This window comes from Anas platyrhynchos, chromosome 5 (assembly GCF_047663525.1).
Source record: "Anas platyrhynchos isolate ZD024472 breed Pekin duck chromosome 5, IASCAAS_PekinDuck_T2T, whole genome shotgun sequence".
NCBI lineage: Eukaryota > Metazoa > Chordata > Aves > Anseriformes > Anatidae > Anas > Anas platyrhynchos.
In genome coordinates this window covers 64,868,760-64,890,897 of record NC_092591.1, presented here as the reverse complement: position 1 = coordinate 64,890,897, position 22,138 = coordinate 64,868,760, and the positions used below count along the sequence as shown (strand labels likewise).

Genomic DNA, 22,138 nt, shown 5'->3' with positions numbered 1-22,138 from the left:
TGTTGCCTCTTCTCTTCTTTCCAGTTCGACATGAAATTACTGTAAGCCATCAACTATTCCTACAATGACAACTTCCAGAAAAAAACCTTCAAGACTTCCAATGAGATGCTGAACATACCTTCAGAACTGAAATAACTAAGCAAAAATGTCAAAATTAATCAGTTCTATATTTAGGATTACAATTTCTGTAATGGAAATGCCCTCAATGTTAGCTGTGACTCCTGAATATATACCAAAACAAACAGATCCACACACCTTGATTTTCCACTAGGACTAAAATAGTAAAAATAAAAGAAAAAAAAGGAAAAACTCTGTTGCTTTTGAAATCTCAAATAAAAGGGACTGGTTTTAAATGAGTACACGTAGAGGCAATAAGAAGGAATACAAGAGTGAACTATAAATGCCAGAACAACCACACACACACACACAAAAGAAAAGTTTGTTCCTATTGCTGTTTCCTGTGTTATTTAAAAAAATAATAATAAATAAATAGAAGAAAAAGAAAAAAGCAAACTTTGTTCCTGTGAATTGTACTAGATTTGCCAAATATAAAGAGGGTAATCCTCCATTTCTGCATACAACAAACACCTGTAGAAGCCATTCAATTTAACTCACATCTTAATCGTGACCCAGGGAGAACATTTCTAAATTGATATCAACATCCAGCTTAATTTTAATAGCTTAACCTTAATTTTCATAGCTTAATCTTTGAAGTCATTTTAGAAGTATGACTGCTAGTCATAACAGGATTACAACAGGTGCATGTAAACAAATAGTGTTCAAATACCCTAAATATGGGCATCAAACACATTACTTGCTCCCTGCTGTTTCACATTTCCTAGTGGTACCATCATTGGTATCACGAACACAGTTTAACTATTAATCTCTTCCTACCTGTAATTCAGGAAATTATCAGTTACTACTGAGGCAGCTTTCTTTCTCTGTATGATGCAAAAAGCACTGAGGTGGCTAGCAACACTGTGCTACATTTCCCTATAGGAATATTTTATTCTGAAAAATCATTTCTCAGACTATTATGTTTCATTCTTACAATGATTCCCACGGTGAACTAGAAGAGCATGCTGGATCAATACCTTCCAATCTAACTCTTAGCAACAAATTCCCATAACAGCAGAGAGATTCACTGTGCTAGGGTAAGTCCATCTGTTTGGATCAGTACTTGTGGGAGGAAAACTTACATGTTGCCAATGTGTACAAAGATCTAAATGCCACTCCAGCATTTATTTATGAATCGTGTGGTTCGGGCAGAAAAAAATCTAGTTTCTATTGCTGTTCAGGGAGATTCTTGCCATTTATTTCTAGAGAAGTAAGAGATAAGACATAATCCTTACATATATTATTTACCCTGGTTTAAAGCATCTATTTATGAACTTTATTAAGCCTGTATTTTAAGCCCTCATTCTCTTCCAGGCCTTTGTTGATCTGGTTATTTCAGGAAAAGCAGGCACTCTCCGGAAGGTATATCATATAAATATTAATAAGTGTGTTTTTCTCCACTACCTAAACATAGGCCACTGATGCTACTACTGCAGCTGAATTCACATTCTCAAAAATACTGCAAAAATAGGGTGCAACTTCTTCCAGTTTAAAACAAGAACAAACGAGTTATAGTCTAGAATACCAAATAACCTTGTTACTGAAGCATAATCAAACCTAACGAAAGGCGGTATTTAATGGAACAAGTGATCTACATGATCACATTGGAAAGCTTTGCTGGGTCTGCAGCTAAGCTCCAGGCCTGCATGACTGCAGCTCCTTACGCTTCCCTCAGGCATGGTTCAGACAATACTCACACATTAAGGGATGCTATTTCAGCACAAAAGCAAATACCAAGCATAAGCTGTGACATTCTCTTGAAACCAACCATTTTTCTTTATCAACAGTCATGCACAGTTTTGTCTTCAATGTAGAAATTTAAAGAAATAAATGAGTTGTTTGTTGTTTGTTTTTTTTTTTTTTTTAATCAAAAATTGACTGAATGAGCACATGGATGAATGTAGTAAGTATACTGAATGCAATGGGAACAACGCCTCAAGAGCTTCCCTTTATAAAAAACAGTGGAAAAAAACATTTTGTGTAGTTGTAATACAACATTTAGTTTGTGTCTCCATTTTTTTTCAGGGGGAGGGTAAGAAAAGGAGGAAGTGATCATATTTACAAACTTCTGCCCTTTGAAAGGAAAACGATGACAGCTAATGACATGAGATTATCATGCAATCAAGCCCATTAAAATTTTGCATTTCAATGCCTACTGTAAATATACATTTGGGATAAAATAGAACAACCACACATCCTAAAAAGTAAGCAATTATGGAAGAGGATGCAGTGACAGAATAAAAATAGGGTTTTAGGATTACTATCATACATATGTGAGAAACACTCCATAGCCAATCACTTAGGCTCAGGCGAGGATCTCAGTGAAGTAGTAATTTATTCGCGATTGCAATGGCGGGCGCCCCACAAGCAGGAGAGAGCGCATCTACTAGTTCCAAAACACAGTTGATATACCTTTTGATGGCAGGACCCTCCCCTGTTTCCCCACTGAGTGGGTAATCCAGGTTCACAATCTATCTGATGCTTCACAAACAATGCATGGCCTTCAGTTGCCGGCCTGTTAAATTTCAAATTTCTTTTGACATTTTTACTGCTTGAAGTGGTAATGTTTCTTCACTTATCTGACTTGACTTGACACCGTGATTTTCACCTAATTGTCCTAAGGAGACTGGTTGTCTGCATTTTACAAGGTCGCCTGCTAAACTTTCTTATCACTGTAAGCATATCTCAGTACCACATTCCCTCCTTCTAAACAATGTAACTCTGCAAAAACAACATTTCTATTCCCACACATATTAAATGTCTTATTAAAATAATGAGAGAGGAACTTTAACAGTTGCACAGAAAGGCCTAAATATTTAAGACTTTTCATTGGTAAACGACTGCTTTGATCAGACCATATTTCAACTCTTTTTTTTAGTGAAGGACCCAGTTGAACCTTCTGAGAACAACTCTGAAGGCTTAAGCTACTCCAAGTGCAAGATGGAAAAAGAAATGTATTTCAAAATAATACCAGGAGTTAAATCTACCTTACAAATAATCTGTTGCTAGATCATAACCTATGCTAAGAATTCAAGTTAGTGCAAGTCAAATACTCATCATTTTGCTGAAAGTTTTTCTAAGATAATGAAAAGAGGACAGAAATTTGCTCTGTGGGAGTAAAAGCAATCATAGCACCTTAACTTCCAAACTCAGCCTTTGTGCTTCACTTTCCGGCTACTGAAGTGTTCACTGTAATATGTGGTAATGGGAAAGGGAGAGGAGTTCCCGCATCCATATAAGCGTTGTCCCCTCTGCTCTGACTTTGAATCACAGTAATTTGATATTTAAGTACCAAGGACATGAACTTCACAAATCACCTTAAAGGAATGTTAATTTCAAAGCTTATTTGTGGTCAATATATGCTGATATGGTTACTGTCAAGCCAAAGACCCAACTATTTGAGCTGTGTCATTGAAAAGTAATTATAAAGGGACAGCTGTGTACAGTTCTGTGTGACCCTGTGGAGTAGTGCAAAATAAAACTCCAGAAAACCAGAAGCATCCTGTGACAACTTAATGGAATACAGGCAAAAAAAAACAACTGTGATATATTTTAAATTGCTGCTTCTAATGGAGCATTACAGAACATCACTTAAATTAATGAGCAGTTTATCTCAATGGCATAACCTAAAATGGCTTTCACGAGTATATTTACTAGGGTCAAATTTTCTCCTTTGTATACTGATGTATAAAATGGCAGCAAGTGACAGAAAGGAATATAATTTTGACAATGCCATGCCAGCCACTGTTTTGTCTGGGGACTGTAGAACAGCTATGGCTCCCACATGTCACTTCACACTGTAGAAAGGAATGGCTTCATTTGTGCATGCTCCAGCTGAAACAGATAAACACAGCCATGTATGCAGAGGCTCTGCAGAGGATTAGGAGATGCAAACACTGCACTGGCATCCTCTCGGTCCCACAATATCACACCACAATCCAGACAACTCCTACTGTTCCAAGGGCAATAAGTAGCTCTCAAAAAGAGAAAGAGGATTAGTATGCTGGAACATCCTTCAGTTTGTGGAAGGACATCTCTTCTGGGTCCACAGAATAATGCTCCCTGAAGTCATTGGAAGCCATTCTGTAAACTATAAACTCAAAGTCCCACAACGTCATGGATTAGTGAATAGCAACACTATGTCAGGCTAGGATATTTTTCCCATAGACAGAAGAAGGAAAGCTATCCTTGGATGCCCCATCCCTGGAAGTGTTCGAGACCAGGCTGAATGGGGCGTGGTCTGGTGGAAGGTGTCCCTGCTCATGGCAGGGGGTTGGAACTTGGTGATCCAACCCAAGGTCCCTTCTGACCCAAGACACTCCAGGATTCTATGGTCCAGTTAAAAAAGCACTAATTCTTTTACCTCATTGGAGTTAGATTTTTCTTCTGAAAGGCAGGTCTGACAAGTCATATTTTCCCTTCTTATTAAATGTTATTTTATTCACTGCTAAAAATAGAATATGAACAAATGTTAATGAATACAGCATATAGTCTATCTTTTGAGGATAAAAGCACACCATTTATGAGAAATTGAATTTACAAAGCTTCAGGACAAAATCCATGTGTGTCCACAATCGTATATCTAAAAGATGATGTTTCAGCAATTTTGTCTTTATTATTCACTAGTTCTATAAAAAAAATCCAACTTTAGGCAACGACCAAATAAGCAAAGATTAAACATAAGAAAACACTGCATGCAGGTCTGCCATACAAAGGGGATTTTTTTGCACCAGATTAATATTAATACATTTTCTTAATACCAAAGAATCGTATCCATTAGTTCCCTATATTATTAAGTATCATTTAACAAGTTAATCCCAATCAGAAATATACTAGAAACATGCAAGTAAAACCTAACTCCACATATCATTAACATTTTAAGCACTACCCTTTTTAAAAAAAACAATGATAGTAATATTTCTTAAAGCTCTGAGGTTAAATAAACCACTTTAAAACTTTATGGAAAAAAAAAAAGAAGACAGTAGCCTTATACAGACAATGCATTAGTATTAAACTACCACAGATCTAAGCTAACAGTGACATCCAGTGGAAAGACAGTCTTATTTTCTTCACGCTATTTTTAAGACATCTTTAACTCAGATAAAACCTCTCATGCAGCACATTCATGTTATGAATATTTAGAAAGATATACCTGTCTTCTATTATACAGGTCCCTGGGAAGATACAGATGTGTGATAACATCAGCACTGGACTTTCATGGAGTTGAAAATTGTGTCACAGCTTCATTTATTTGTCCTAAAAGAGCTCCCATCACAGTTGTTACACTGCAACAAAGTACTTGCCCTAGATTTAAGTATTAAACCAGGCAGCAATTGAAGATTTTACATTAAAAAAGTAGCAAGCTTCTGATAAAACATTTGCACAAGTACTTATTGTCATAGATAAACTAAACTATCTTTAGTTATACTTCATTCAATTTCCTAATATCAATTAATTTTACAGGAAAAAGAGGCTATAAACAAGGAAGCTCTTATGTTTTGGTCAAAAAGAGCTGAACTGTGGAAAAGCTACCTGAAGATCGATGACATTTTTACATATAAGACAGAAGCAGATCCCTTGTATGTGAACAAGACATTGTTTCCTGATTTATCTCCTCATCTCTTCATATACACACATACTTTTCTCTCCACTTGAGTGAAGAAAGAAAAAGAGAGAAGCTGCAGAGAATCCCAGGTACGTTTTTCTTCAGTGAGTGGTGGGAGCTCCCTGGGCTCACCAGCACTGTTTTCCCAGTCTTCTCAGCTATACACGTAAGAATGAAGAAAAGGCTTCTGTAACGCTATTCCCCATCTGCCTCTCAAGCTCCCAGTGGTACCAGCCACACTGCTGCTTAGCCCATTATTGGCTGACTGGACTGGGAAGAAAGCTTCCATTCCACACCAGCTCCATTTTCACTAACTCTGCCTCCTGTCTTCCTTGATCTTAGATGCAATGAGTCTTGAGACAGGGTTAGGGAAAATTGCACTTTCAGTTTCCATCATATTCCTCCAGCTACTAGCTCTTACCACATCCAGTCTCCCTCTGTAAGCTGATAATTAAATAAATCAAAATCTTTGTTAGACATTCAGACAGCAATCGGTACAGAAGTCTAGCAGGCATGGGAGAGTCTCCCAACCCATCAGTTGTTAATAGGCACTAACTGAGGAGGCTAAGTAGACAGGTGAACTGTGCAGTGACTGTTATAAACTTCTTGCAAGGTATCCAAGGTGCTCCTGAAAGAAGTTCCAAGTTTGAACTACTTCTAATCCCTGCTGGGAACTAAAACAATACTCGTTACGGCTAGACACTGTTCCATAGCTAGCCAAATTAAAATATATAATCACAAGCTCTGATTCCATCACCTGCTCATTCCCACTGTCTTACAATCTTCCTGCTCCAAGAAGAGCGAATCCTAGGTTTAGTGAAAACTACCTGTACGCTTTGACAAAAATTTTTCCTTTGTTGTAGCCACCTGTATAGTACTCAAATGCACTGCATTTCACTTTAAAAGTAAAGCAATTGATTACCTTTTTTTCTGTCTATATTAAGGAATTTCCCCAGAATATTTCCTGACTTCTATTCCTGACACTATTTCAAGCGTTTATAAGGAAACAACATACCTATATTTCTGCCGATCTGCAACAGATTTAATGTATCAAATGATACTGAAGTAATTAAAACTATTGGCATTATTCCAAATCTTTAGACAAAAAGATAAGACAGCAAAGCAAGAATAAGTAACCACCTTCTTTTAAGAAATGAACCTTCCCAGCACATAGCTTTCCATGCATAACAACTAATGAGGGCTTAGTGTAATGACAATCTCATTACTCAATCAAGTTTCTGGTTGTTTCTGTTTCAGAACAACATGCATAGTATCAGGTACTGCAGCATAAATGCCTGTTTTTGTTTTCAATATTCAGAATAAATCACCCAATATTTTTTTCCATAAGCAAATAGTATTTTTCCTTCAAAATTTCCTTAAAGTAGTAGGAGCTTACTATGGTGGTAAAGGAAGCCTTACCAAGTGACCAATGGCACTATCCAAAAGCAGAATTTCAATACACAAACGCAGTTCCCACAGGCATGAAGGATCAACCTATCAAAGAGGCAATAAATGAGATATTTCATCTGCATACACAAAATTTAATGTCTAATCAGCATGTGCACTTGCTATAAATATTATGAATTACTAAATGGTCAACCAGCTGTGGGGATCAGTGTCATAACTAAGCATATGAAGTGAGTGAAGGAATGTATGCCCCCTTTTTTTTTTTTTTCCTCCAAGAATGGTTGAGACTCTTGACGGTGAAAGAGTTGGGTCTTTTGCATTCTTTAGTGAAAGACCAAAGGCCAATTTGAGAAATACCAATGGCCAGTTTTGAGAATTTATGTATAATCCTAACAATCTACAGTAAGAAAAAGGGTACATTTCCCTAAAGCAGGCAGCAAACTAACCGGTTGTTTTAAATGGAAAATTACCTCAGAGCTCATTTTTGTGATAAGCAAGGCTTAAAATGAGTAGTCCTGACACCATATTTGTTGAGCAATATCAAATAACAGAGTATATTTAAAACATACAGGAGAAATCAAGCAGAATGCTGAAATATTCCCTTGTAAAAACACATCTCTTCTAATTACTGCATTGGAGAAAATGGAGCTAGTTAAGCCATGAACATGACTTGAGACGTGAAACATCAGAAAGATCTTTCCTTCTGAGACAGAAATAGCAGCTATATTAGCTGAAGATAATTATAAGTTTTATAAGTACATTTTGGAAGGGAAACCTGGAAGACAACTTAGATAAAAACAAAAAGGCATTCTTGATGTACTGGGTGTGCTATAATTACAAGCAGAATTTTCCTCAGCAGAGGGGAGGAAAAGCAATTCTTGATTACTGAATCCTTTGAAAGCCAGTTGCAGCTGCTTTTTTTTTTTTAAAAAAAAAAAAAAAACAAAAAACAAAAACAAAAAAAAAAACTCTTTATACCTCAGTCCTGGCAGCTAGAGCTGCATGAAAAAGCAGCTATTCTTTCTGTACCACACTTTTATTTTAAGGAGAGACTTCTTTGCAGCAGAAAATACATCAATCTCAACAAGTTTAAGAAGTAGCTCAAGAAATAGTCTAAGAATAGAAGTATAAGTCTGCTTTTTAGATAGAATTTGTCAAAAGCCTACTGCTGTCTCATTGCAATTAAAAGTAGCCTGAAAAGTGGAAAAAAATAGTCCTGCAGTTACAGAAAAGTAAAAAGAGATTACGAACCAAGTACTGAAAACATGCAGATGTTGCAAACATCCCAAGGCAATTTTGTGTGGCTACTTAAGTTGCCACACCAAAACAATTACAGTCTAACAATCACAAAAGCATATTAAAAACAAAGTATAGCAACATAATTCCTTTGAAATCAGTAAGGGTGTGAACGCTGCATCAGTTGAAATGAGAATGTGACATATTTGAATAGATAGTTGATTACAAAAAAGCTGTTTTCGTGTGTTACTTTACCATACTAGGGAAAATTACATAAACAGAGAGAGTGATGCCACCTGAGTAGCCTGAAGCGTCGCATCAGATTAAACAGACTTAAGCCACAAACAGCGATAACTAACCAGTGCTCGAAGCCAGGCCACTGAAGCAGCAGTCATTCCTGTGTCAAGGTCATCAAAGAAACAGAGCAATTAGGAATGACTTGTATACGCAGCACAGCACAAGGGAGTAGAGTCTTGTAGCTAAACAGAACAAGAAGAGATCACAAAGGCTAAGGGGTAGAAGACAACCTTTCTGGATCCATCTCCTCTAATAACAGAACAAGATTCCATCTGGTCCAAGTTCTGCAATGAGCAAAAGGGGAGAGGACACATTTCTGCACCAAACCAAGGAGTGAGGAAGGAAGGAAAGAAGGGAGGGAGGAAGGCCTATATGGGACAGAATGCAAGAAGTTAAAACTAAACAAATTTATATAATTAGATTTAAAGAATTTGATACCAAAAGATAAAGGGGATTTAGTTTCATGGTACTAAGTACAACACCAGACAGAAATTCAAAGAAGAGACTATATATTAAACAAGAAAACTGTACTGCAAAGTTGGTAAAAAGAACAAATAAAGCTCACTGAAGGCAATTCCTTGAAGTGACTAGATCACATTGACAGTATTAGAAGGAAAAATGGGTACAAAGATTCATTGCCCACACAGAAAAACAGACCACATGTGATGCAACTTAAGGCAGGTTTACATTATTGTTGAGACAAATTCTGAGTAAATATGACTCTTTTTTTTTCTGTGGATCCTTACTCAAATGTAACTGTCTGAAGCTTTGAGGGACAGGCAGTCTAAGTTCAGAACTCTAGATTTTTGCAGTATCTCATGCAGCCTTATACAGATCTGAACAGGGACCCTATAAATACTCACCACATAAACAGGAGGAAGAAGAGCTCAAAGTACCTACCCTCTGTTAGTTATTTTTCCTGTGTGTCAAGAACGTGGCCTGAAGCACTGTGAATAGCACTATATAGAAAACCATTGTGTTTTACTCGTCAAAACAGCTTCAGAGGGAATGCAAATCAGACTTGCTCTTTTATAACAAGAATTCTACTGGAACTATAATACAGAAGAAGCAAGGTAAATCCACCACCTTTGGTACCAAGAAAAGCTCAAAAACCATCATAATGAACAACAAAAAGTGAGAGAAGATACAAGCTTTTAACAATGGAACACTCTTTCAAATGGAGTGTGAAATATGTTCAATTTGCTGTAAATTATAGGCCTGACAGAATAGCACGCATTAAGTAAAAAACACTGAGTGGCTGCTCTAACTGGCATAAATTCTCCAGAAGTGCCCAGTACTACAGCGCTGCCAATCAATGGGACCATCTCTGAGGCACTCTGGAAAACACCACCACAGGAGTAGTCATTGCAGATGGCTTTTACCGGAGTGAAACCAGAGGAATTCAAATAGCAATAACAACCTTGATCCACAGAGTTTGTCTTGCAATTAACAGACCAGCTTAATGTATTCTGTGAGGATCATAAGTGGATCAAGAAGTTTTGGCAGTTTTTTATATTAGATGTATTGCAGCAGTTATCTAGGAGCATCATTAGACTAGCAAAGAAAAAAAAAAAAGGAAAACTAAAAAAAAAAAAAAAAAGGGCCCTGTGCAGAATTGTTTTAAGTGGGGGTGGGGTGGTAATTCCTGTGAAAAATGTCATTTCCAAAATACTCACAATTCGTCTCCAAAAGATTTCAAATCTTCATCTAAAAACTAGAGGTTTCATTTTTAGGGGAAAAACAAACAAACAAACACACAAAGCACACTTTTTCTCTGCAACACTTTAATTCAGCTAAAAATACTTTTCTCCCCCACCCCCAAGTTCTATGTTTAAATGCTACTCAAAAAAACATTCAACACTAGATGTAATTAAAGAAAGAACAAACGCTAAGGGGAGCACACAGAAATTGACAGCATAACAATTCAATGTACCAATTAATTCGGAACTTTATAATCTTTTGAGACATCTATATTTTAATATTTGCTTTGTTGCAGTTTAGACCTCACTTAACCTGCCAGTTTACAGGCTCTCAAGGACAGATTATTTCTCACATGAAACCCAATGCCTAGATCTTTTACATAAACTAGCAGCTCACACAGACTAATAATTGTAGATTTGTATGACAGGATTAAATCACATGAGCAAAAGAAGCTGAACATCAGATCTAGATCCAAAAATTCACTTGGACAAGCAACAGAAAGTCTAAATTTTAATTATTCTTTGCTTACAAGCTTTTGAGAAACCCACATGGTAAGCAACTGAAATTCCATGTTATATTTAACCATTAAAATGAAGAAGCACATAAAATGCTTTAATTTTTTTTAAAAGAAAGTGAGTGCTGAAAAGTTTTGTGATCTGATGCTTAAAGCTTTAGCAAAGACTAAACAGTATGCCTAATTTTATCCTCTGACTATATTAATATTGCATAATAGAACAAAAACACACAATACTGAAGAATACTGATAAAGAATAGTTAAATTATTTATATTCAGTCTACTAACTCGGCCATTGGCCACCATAGGGAATATACATTATCTTGCGTGAGAAAAGAGCAAGGGAGTATTCCATTAATCTGTACACATGTGGGAACAGTTTTCTTATCTGAGAGAGAACTTAAACCATTTTTATTCATTTCTAATTGTCCTGTAGGCCAGCTGCAAATAAATAAATAAATAAACAAACCCGCACATACGGTTGTTAGCTCACAAGTGACCTCTGTTCTCTACAGGCCAGGGAGCCAGGGGCACCAACAGGCCTCAGCCGCCCTGAGAGGCCTTACCTGGGGCCTGCACCCACAGTCCCGTCTGTACTTCAGGCCCCGGTTGGGCCCAACTTACTGCCTGGGCTGACCTTGGACCTTACCTGCCCCTTTGCAGCTGCCCACCTGCCACTGGACTGACAGTGAAAACTGTCCCTGTTACGAGCCAGGCCCTGCTCGGGTGCTGAGGGGCTGTGCGCTGGTCGGTGAGGGCACCGCCCTGCCTGTGCTCAGCCACCCTCAACTCCTGGCTTCCGCTGGCCTTGTGGAGCAGCCCACGCCTGCTACTCCTTCACACAAGTGCTCCGAAATGCAATTTCTCTCCTTCAGAATGGTGACAGGGAGAAGTAGTGTCCGTCCATTTGATTTCAGTGACCAAGATGTCAATTAAAAGCTACTAGAGGGTTTCCTTGTTCACAGCTACAGCAGTTTCCTTTTGAGAAACACTCCGTAGCCAATCACTTAGGCTCAGGCAAGGATCTCAGTGAAGTAGTAATTTATTCACAATTGCAATGGCAGGCATCCCCAAAGCAGGAGTGCTCATCTACTAGTTCCAAAACACAGTTTATATATTTTTTGATGACAGGACCCTCCCCTGTTTCCCCACTGACTGGGTAATGCAGGCTCACAATCTATCCAATGCTTCACAGACAATGCATGGCCTTCCGTTGCCGGCCAGCTAAATTTCAATTTTCTTTTGCCTTTTTTACTGTTTGAAGTGGTAAAGTTTCTTCACTTACCTGACTTGACACCTTGATTTTCACCTAATTGCTCTAAGGAGTCTGGTTGTGTGTATTTTACAAGGTTGTCTGTTAAGCTTTCTTATCACTGCAAGCATATCTCACTCCTTCCCTCTGCAAAAACAACAGTTTTATTCCCACACTGTGAATATGCTGCAGAACACATAGTATTCTACAGGACTGTGATGTTGAGACAGGGGATTTCAGACATGATCCTTCTCTCCAGCACAGAATGCTAGAATTCAGTAATCAGTGTTAGAGTAAGGACTTAATCTTTCAATTAATCTTCTTTTTCCTGTTTGATGACTCAGGAAATAATTGAGTTTTCTGTGATGTATCAACAGAAATATTAAAATGACAGTAATATACTTTCTCTACAGAACTAATTGAAGAAAAAGAACAGATGAGCAAAGACTATTTTTTGAAAATTTTATGTCTACTTTTCTGAACGGTTCTTTCACCAAACATTAAGGCAATTCATTCTTGTTGCTTGGTCTGAATGTTTCTTCCAGTGTCCCCCTTTCAGATGCATTTTAAAATATCCAATATTCAACAGAAAGCAAACTAATTGCTTGATAATGACCTTTTTAATGCCCAGACTAACCTTAATGACTTTAAATGGAATTTTAATGAGTTATTCTGAGTATAACTGTTTTCTATTTATATGCATAAACATAGAGCATTTTCGATTAAATGAAATTTTTGCTTAAGACATTTCAAGCTGAACTCTTTGCACAGTGATATACCGTAAGAGAGGCATACATGAACAAGTTCACACAAGCTTGTGCGCTCTCTTGATAGACCTGGTGAAATAGCAATGGCTTGAAACAGGAGGATCCATACTGAAGTTCATACTCTGCCTCAGTAACACAAGATAAACCTAACAGAACAGAGATTGATATCTAGATCTCCCATATTTTATGCTAGTGCTCTGTGTACATGTTGATATACGCATGCATACTTTCCAAAGATCAAAACATCAAAATGTTCAAATCTTATTGTGAATGAGTATATTGACAACCCAACTTGGGGGAAATAGTCAAAACAACATACTATTCTGGTGTGAAAGCAGGAAAAAAAAAAAAACACTTGAAACCTTAGGAATTTCTGAGGAATAGAAAAATATTCAAATGAAATGTCGATTTGTACAAGTGCCTTACTATAGATAAAACATCTTAATGAGTAAGGAGATAAGCAAGCCACACTTGCCAAGCTCCTTTTTATTTTGTATTATAATTTAGCCTCTCATTGAATTGATAAGGTGTATACATCATGGTTTTTTTTTGTTTTGTTTTGCTCGTGTTTTGCTTTGCTTTTGGTGTCTGTTTTTGTTTGTCTGTTTGTTTTGTTTTTAAAAAGGCTAGATAAGCAATGCTTCTTTCACAACTTAATCATAGAATAGAATCATAGAATACCCTGAGTTGGAAGGGACCCATAAGTATCATCAAGTCCAACTCTTGGCACCACACAGGTCAGAACACCTCCTAGTCCTACATCCAAATCATTTATAAAAACATTGAAGAGGACTGGCCCTGAAATGGAGCCTTGAAGGACCCCACTGGTGACCATCCGCCAGACAGATGTGGCCCCATTTACCACAACCCTTTGAGCCCTGCCCGTCAGCCAATTGCTCACCCATCGTATGATGTTTGTGTTAAGTTGTATGCTGGACATTTTGTCCAGTAGGATCCTATGGGAAACCATGTCAAAAGCCTTGCTGAAGTACAAAAAGATCACATCAGCTGGTTTCCCTTGATCAACTAGACAGGTCATCTTATCATAAATGGAAATCAAATTTGTTAGGCAGTACTGTTGGGAATTGGCATACAGGACGTGGACATGTGCCCGTGGAGCAATTGTTCAATTTGAGCTTGCTTTAAGCAACCAGGGGTAGGCCTTATAAAATCTCAGGGCCTGCTGTAGCTGAGCAAACCAAGCTGCCAGAGTAACTGTGAGAAGCTCCCACAGCTATGACTCCCACATCGCCCGATTAAGGAACTCAGAAAATACTGTTACCAGCAGCTGGCTTCAAGGACAAGGTTTAGGTGACTGCTAATCACAAGGGGTTCTTTTCTTGCAGGTGGGGTTGTTTTCTTGTGACTGTTTGTCTGAGTGCTTTTGACCAATGATCTTGTGTGAGACACTGTCCGCCCCTGTTAAGTTCACTATAAAAGTTGGGCTATTCGGGCAATAAAATGGAGCTTGCTGATCACTCATATTGAGTGTCCCTGTCTTCCTTCCGTCGCAACACAGGACCTACCCCTCATGAACCCATGTTGGCTGGAACCAATGACCACATTGTCCCCTAGGTGCGCTTCAGTAATTTAAAGAATCATCTTCTCCATAATTTTACCAGGCACTGACATGGGACTGACAGGCCTGTAATTGCTAGGGTCTTCTTTCTTACCCTTCTTGAAAACTGGTACAACATTTGCCAGCTTCCAGTCTACTGGGACCTCTCCAGATTCCCAAGATCATTGAAAAATAATTGAGAGAGGTCCCACAATGACATCAGCCAGCTCTTTAAGCACCCTGGGATGAATCCCATCTGGACCCATGACCTGTGTGGATCCAGGTGGAGCAGCAAATCCCGCACATGTTTAGGGTCGGTTGGGAGTTTGTCATTCCCACCATCATGGTCCTCCAGCTCAGGGCACGCTAGGTCCTGAAGCCCATCATCAGCGCTGAAGACAGAGACAAAGAAGGCATTAAACGTCTCTGCTCTGCTTATGTCATTGTCTGTGAGGAGACCTTCCCCATCAAGTAGCAGACATGGCCAGCTTCAACTCTAGTTAGGCTTTGGCCACACGAATTTTCTCCCTACAAACACAAACAGCATCCCTTTATTCCTTTCTCATCGCCTGACCCTCCTTCCAGCAGCCATACACTTTTGTTTTTTGCCTGAGCCTCAGTAGAAGATCCCTGGTCAGCCAGGCTGACCTTCTGCCCTGCCTGCCTGTCTTCCGATATTTTGGAATTGCCTGATCTTGTGCTTTTAGGAGACAGTGCTTAAAGATCAACCAGCACTGATGGACACCAATGCCTTCAAAAGCAGTTTCCCAGGGGACCTTGCTGACTAGTTCCCTGAGCAGCCTGAAGTTTGCTTTCCCCATATCCAGGGCTGAAGTTTTGGTGGCAGTTTTCCTTCTGTCACCATAAATTCTAAACTCAACCACTTCATGGCCACTATTACCGAGATGGCCACCAATTGCCACATCTCCCACAAGACCCTCTCTGTTCTCCAGCAAGAGATCTAGGAGGGCACCTGTCCTAGTTGGCTCCCTTAGCACCTGCACCAAGATGTTATCATATAAGTGCTTTAGGAACCTCCTGGACTTGCTCATGTTGGCATTGTAGTGATCCCAGTTGACGTCTGGCAAGTTGAAATCCCCCATAAGGACAAGGGGAGTTGATCAAGGCATCTCATAGTTCTGCAAAGGATAATTCATCGGCATTGTCACCCTGGCCGGGTGGTCTGCAATAAACTGGCCAACTTGAAGCTCCACACAGTCCAGCCCATGCTTCACATACATCGCCACCTCGCCTACCCTGCCTGTCCCTCCTGAAGAGCCTGTAACCATCTATTGCAGCACACCAGCCACAGGACTCATCCCACCAGGTTTCACTTATGCCAATGATGTCGTAGCTGTGGGACTGGGCCAAGACTTCTAGCCCATCCATTTTTAATCCAATATGTGAAAATCCTTGGATATAAAGACTGAGGCAAGAGAATGCTACTGATAAAAACTAGAAAGGGCAAAGAGAAGATTAAAAGCTATCTTATGAACCTGAGAAACAGCTGAAGACCAATGTATATTTTGAAAACCCACTTCCATAACAGGTTCATAAAAACAAGACAACACAGTCAGTAGGAACTTTTAAAGCCACTTCCTGCTGACTGGAATCTGCTTTTTTGACTGAACTGCTACTGTAACAACAGTGGCTACTTTCTGGAAAAAAAAAAAAAATGTATTTTCAATAAACTTAAAACAAGCATTTAAATCCAGGCTTTTTTCCTTCTTCATAGCAATTGTAGCTTTGTTTTCTCCTAATTCTGATTCTTCCTTTATCCTGAGCTTCTTGAAGAGCCTATATATCTTTTGCTGCACTTCTCATCATATATCATTGCCATAATGGAACTTGTAAGCCTATTCCAGCTCCAACCTGAACAAGAAAACTAAAAACAAAGTACTTTATCTAAAATTGCAAGGAGTGAATGAGCTATAGAATTTATGCACTGATTTTTGTGCATCAAAGAAAATCCATACACTCATACATCTCAGCTGGGTACATGGTTCTGGAAAGTAAGCTTTTCCATGGTGGCTCCCTTTGAAACATGAAGTAAAATAGAAGCCTTTTTCTACTTCTAGAACAAAGCAGACTACTGCAGTTGCTTATTTCTGCAACAACAATTTCTGCACTATCTTAGCATGTTTTTCTCACTAATTAGAACATACTTTATTTTAGCAGATTATTCTTTAAAACAACTAAAAACACCTTATGGCATCATAGCATAAACTTGGACAGCAGTAAAATACACTTGAATTTGAACTTTAACATTTATATGTCTTCTAGACAAATCTCAAATAGGCCTTATCTACTTCTATTTCAGCTCCTCTAAAACTACATTTCAAAGCAATTCCAATGAGGTTGTATGAACTTGCCTTGAAATGAGAAGCATGTCACCTAATAATCACAGCAGTCCAGGAAATAATAATAACAATAAAAAGAAACTTTAAGGTCTACTCTTGTGGTCTTAATTTAATTCACACATTTTATATTGTGCCTCTCATTAAAAAAACATGTCATTTTGCATGACAGCTGCCACGTGAGCTGATTACATACAAATAACAAAAACTGAAATTTACTAAGACTATGAGTAAGGTACTTTTTCCCATTTGTTTCCTACATGATATAATAAAGATTCTTACACACAAAAATAAACTAAAAAAGTTTTTAAGCCATATTTAGTGGCATGAGCGAATGGCTGTCTTACTTCTCTCCCAGGAAGGTAACTCTCTACAAAGACACATCCTTATCTTACAGGGTTTCAGAATATAGGTATATTCCATTTCATATAATCAAATTTGGGAATCTAGGGCTAAACATCATATTTTCTGGCAGAACAAAAAGTTGCTTTAATAAAAAAGAGCATTCTGTATTGTCCTTTAGGTAGATATTACCTTCCTTGTATTTTCTAATACGGAAGAAACCAGAAATGGCAATCAGCCATGGTCTTTCATACCCTTGCCTCTCCAAAGCTCTTTGTTGGAATTATTTACAACAATATTTCAGGGCAGGCAGGAGAATTTTGTGTGTTTTGGATTAAAAGCAAAATATCTTGAGCCAGATATATTACTGTGATGACTAAGAGGTACGTCACACCCTGCTATAGCCACAGGCCAAGTTCCCTAATCAATCAGGTTACAGCTTTTATGAGCTTTATTCTGTTCTCCATTGTAAAATCTATTGCCACAACAGAAGAATATCATTTATATATATATATATATATATATATGTATGTATGTATGTATGTATAAAATCATGCCCTCAAGATAGAGGGGAAAAATGATGACACTGAATGACAGTTTTGATGAGTTAGTACACCGGAACTGCAGAATTCAAGTGTCTTATGATCTGATAAAAATAAGATAACACCCTGTAGACGTACTCTCAGATTTTTTTTCCCTTGGTCAAAGTATCAAAGCTTAGTCCTGCATGGAAATTTTTCAAACAATTCAAAGTACAGTTCAGTGGAAATTAAAAACTTGTTCTTCCCAACAATACTTAATATGAACTAATATAGTTCATATAGTTAGGATAGTTCATATGAAATCTTTAGAGGAAAAGAATTAAAAACTTTGAACTAAAATATTAGAAATGTTCTGATTTCAGAAACCAACAATTTCCATTTTGGCTTGCTAAAATAACTAAAGAAATTTCAGTAATTTCTATGTTAGTGCAAGTTTAACCTCACTGCTGCACTACTATTTTTATATTCACCAATGCTACGGCAGACAAGTTTGGTCAGAAAAGAAAAATCTGTTATTTTCTAAGGTATGCAGCCTTCCAAAGTTCCTCTCCAACCATAAGACAATAAAGGATAAAGGTGAAAAAGCATGCCTTAAAACAGTTTGTTGATGTGGTTAGCAATCTATTTGTCCCTTTGTCTTATCACATTTATAAAATATGCACTTATCTACACTGTTTTTAATTTCCCACTCTAACATATTTAAATGTCACAAGTAGAACTCTGGCTTAAGTTGTTCTAGTAACACTCATTCATTGAATGAAATAACAGAAAAACAAGGCCAATTTTTGCACATTTTGTAAAACTGGTTCATAGAGTTCTATGCAGCAAAAAGTTGTTTTTACTTGAAAATAAAAATTAAAAAAAAAAAAAAAACACCTTCTCACACCTTTAGGTGTATAACAGAAATACAAAGCAAGTCTAAGAGTCAACCTAAACAGGTTCTTTATAGTAAATGTTGGCAGAATTAATCAACATAGTACTTGCTACTGCATTGCTCTGTCAGACATTTGAGGATAAAGCTATCTTTGAACTTCAAGAACTTCAGTGGACAAACGTGTACGGAAGGGTAGGGTGTTTTGTTTTGTCCTTATTTATCCTATTTGTTCAAATAATTAAAAGGCTGTAAAACATTCTTGCTTTTACCTGACTGACAAGTTTGTGATCTACGTTTCCCATGCAGCAGTCAGGCTGCAGAGACCTGACAGAAAACTCAAGACCATTAAGGGGTTTTGCCAAATAAATACAGAAATTCAAGTCACAAGAAGTTCTGTGAAGAGTAATGCATTTGTCATTTAGGCACATCATAACCCTCCTGTGGGGGATGTGTGTAATACACATCAACGTGACATGCCTAAACAATAAAACACAGCTCTTCACTGAACGAATATACTCTTACTGTCACCTTCGTAAGCTGCAGTCACTTCATATTGCTATGATGAAAGAAAGCAGAAAATTAGTATGGCAGAAATGGAAAAAATATCCATGTTTTTACAAGCCAAAAAGGGAAAGTTAACTAATCCTTGGGAGTGGAACCAAGCTTCTTTATTTCACCCTCATTTCTTTCCTTTTGTTTTCTCATTCTAATTCTGTGCTTTGATTTCTCAGTACATGTATTCTGTGTTTGTTTCCCTCCCAAATTCTTTGACTTACCCAATGTCTATTTTTTAAAAGCAGCACACCTGAACTTGGATTAGAAGATGAGAAGACCCACTAGTCACATTCTGTCATCTCACAGTTGGAATATATCACATTTAAAAACAAGCTTTGTGAACATGCAAAGTAAAAAGATACAAAGCAATCTGCTCCTATTTCAAGACTTCCTCCTAATTCACAAAGCTTACATTTCTGCAACAGTTACTTGGAAATTACCATACTCTAATGCTGTTATCCTCAAGTATTGCATTTTTTTACTCTCTTGTAAACGTTTCTCTTTTATAAAATATAATCATTTGAATAGATGCGTTCTCCATTACATTAAACAAAAAATTACTTTCTACAATCCTACATGCAGAAAACATATTTTAAAACAAGCCTTCATGCTGAGTACTTTTGATGAGCAGCACAAAAGGGCTCAGCTAGCCTAAAACCTATGAGAACCTAGGCTCTCACTTGCACAGAACCTGTGTTTTCATTGTAACTGATATATGCGGATATCCTCAGTCTGCAGCGGTGCTGATTATGAGGCTGCAACACTATTATTGTTAATTTAAAGGAAAGCTGCTCATCAGATAAACAGGTATTTGCCATCATGCCATAGTGTTTAATAGCATGTGTTTTGATACCAATATCAATACAAATAGCTGACTAGGTCTTCCACTTTTTCAGTAAAGTGACAGAAAATCTAAGCTTTTTTTTTCCCATTTGCAGTTTTTCCAATGAAAGGATGTTGTTTAACCTAAAACTGAAAAGCTAGGTAATCCATATACTCAAAAAATTGTGGGTAGAAAAAAAATAAAAATTCTACCAACATTTCCAAAGCTGTAAGACTGCAACTTACTACACTTAACCACAGAATTCCTATAAAGTGAATAGTAACACAGGGCACAGGGCTATTAATACCACTTCCAATTTCATGCTTAATTTATGAAATCCTGATGTAAATCTCTTTGTTGTCAGTGGGTCAGAAATTCAAGAGAAATAGTGCTATTCTTTTTTTTCTCCCTCCCTTCAAATTAAGTGAAGAATATCTTTGGTATGCAGATCAAGGGAGTATGTTAAAATTTTACAACACTGTCTTCTTACTATCTTCTCACAATTCCAATGGATCTGTCTGTGAGGAAGGGCCTCAGTACATGATAACATTGCAAAGGTAAAAGCAATTCAACAGCAATTGTGGAAGACTCCACACCAAGAATAATTAAAGCATTAAAAAAAAAAAATTATTAATACAATAAAGAGCTTACATACAGACACAGAGGTATATTTTGGTGCTTGGTCTCAAATCAGAATTCACGATCTTGAGAAGAGTTGCCACATGACCTACACAGGGCTCAAGAATGGATCAAACAACCTTAATTCAGCAGGAGAAGAGTAGAATTGTTGAAAGCTAGTCTAGACAGAAGTTTTATAGACAGTAGTGTAACTCTAAATATCTTTTCCAGGTCTGATGGAAAGCATTTTTATTCATCATAGATCTCTAATCCTAGGATCTAGATCCTAGATCCTTCTCCTAAGAAAGGCATGGATTCTTTAAACAGCTAAGCAGTACCTGTTCTACTCTTTTAGAGCATACCTTAAAAAAAAACTATATCTATTGTTCATGTAAGAGCCTAGCAGATGCCTAAGAAATACACAGCACAGGTTTGATTCCCTCCTCAGGATGAGGGACCTCAAATTCTGATCTACTGTCCCATAAAACACTTAATCAGCAAGCTGCAAACTATTCTACTGTATTTGGCTGAAGTCACACTATCGTAAGAAAAATAATTCAAGACTTCTTGGGACAGACAAAATGATCACATGAGAGAATACAGCTCTGTGTCTCACTTATGCATCTTATATTTGTCATTAGCCATAGAAACTTTACTAGAAGCCAGAAGAAAAACAAGACATTCTTCTTGCCAGAACAATGCTTTACTAAGTGAAATATAAAAACACCACTCGTTCCCGTGATGGAATAAACACCATAACACGTGCCTTGAAATCTGCTTGCTACATACTTACACAAAATAACAACACCTTAGTTAGATCTTAAAGCTCAGCTGGTCACAACTGAGAACATTTCACTAACAACCTCAAGTACTAAAACATCAGACTTCTGATGCCCTACTGCATCTCCAAATATGAAATAATTCCAAAATATTTTATTATCTGCTAGGTAACATTCTCTCTCCACTATAAAGATGAGCAATGAGTTCAGAAAATAACTTTTTGGAGCATACAAAATAACCCTAGATCCAATTATCGTAGCAACTGTTCTGCGTGGAATGGAAACTGAACTGTTCTTTCCAGCCTTCCAGCTGATAACCCTGATACATTATAACCTCACTTAGGGAGTACACAGCAACTGGTAAATTGGAAAACTTAATGTCTAATGAAAATGAAAGTATAAGGCCTTCAAAATTAAACTAGGTATAGAGTTCTCCAAGAAAAAATCATAGATGCTGCAGGAAGTTCATTTAAAAATCTTCTCCAATTAAGTGTTCTCACCTCAGGTAATTAGATGATAACCTGAGAAGTAGTAAAGATGTCCAAGGAGTAATCAAACAACTACCACACTACCAATATCATTATCTAAAAATAATTAGTAGTTGGTGATTGTAGCCTGCTGGCACTAGGAAGCCGATTAACATTCCTCAGAAACAAACAGGTGTGCGGGGAGGAGGGTGTTATTCACATTTTGCTTTGTCCTCAAATAGCAGAAAGGCAGGTAAATAATCAACTATTTATACCTGTGCACATGGCGGCTCAGTTTGTTTCATTAATCTATAAAACACAGTGATA

General features: G+C 37.5%; 1 long non-coding RNA gene across 1 annotated transcript in view; it reads right to left on the bottom strand.

The window, feature by feature from the left end:
- LOC140002690 (uncharacterized) overlaps nucleotides 1-14,137 on the bottom strand; it is a 167,877-nt gene extending 153,740 nt beyond the window's left edge. The window contains exon 1 of the long non-coding RNA XR_011809915.1: nucleotides 11,527-14,137. This is a non-coding gene — a long non-coding RNA (uncharacterized lncRNA). The remainder of the gene's footprint in view (nucleotides 1-11,526) is intronic.
- Nucleotides 14,138-22,138: the final 8,001 nt, after the last annotated feature.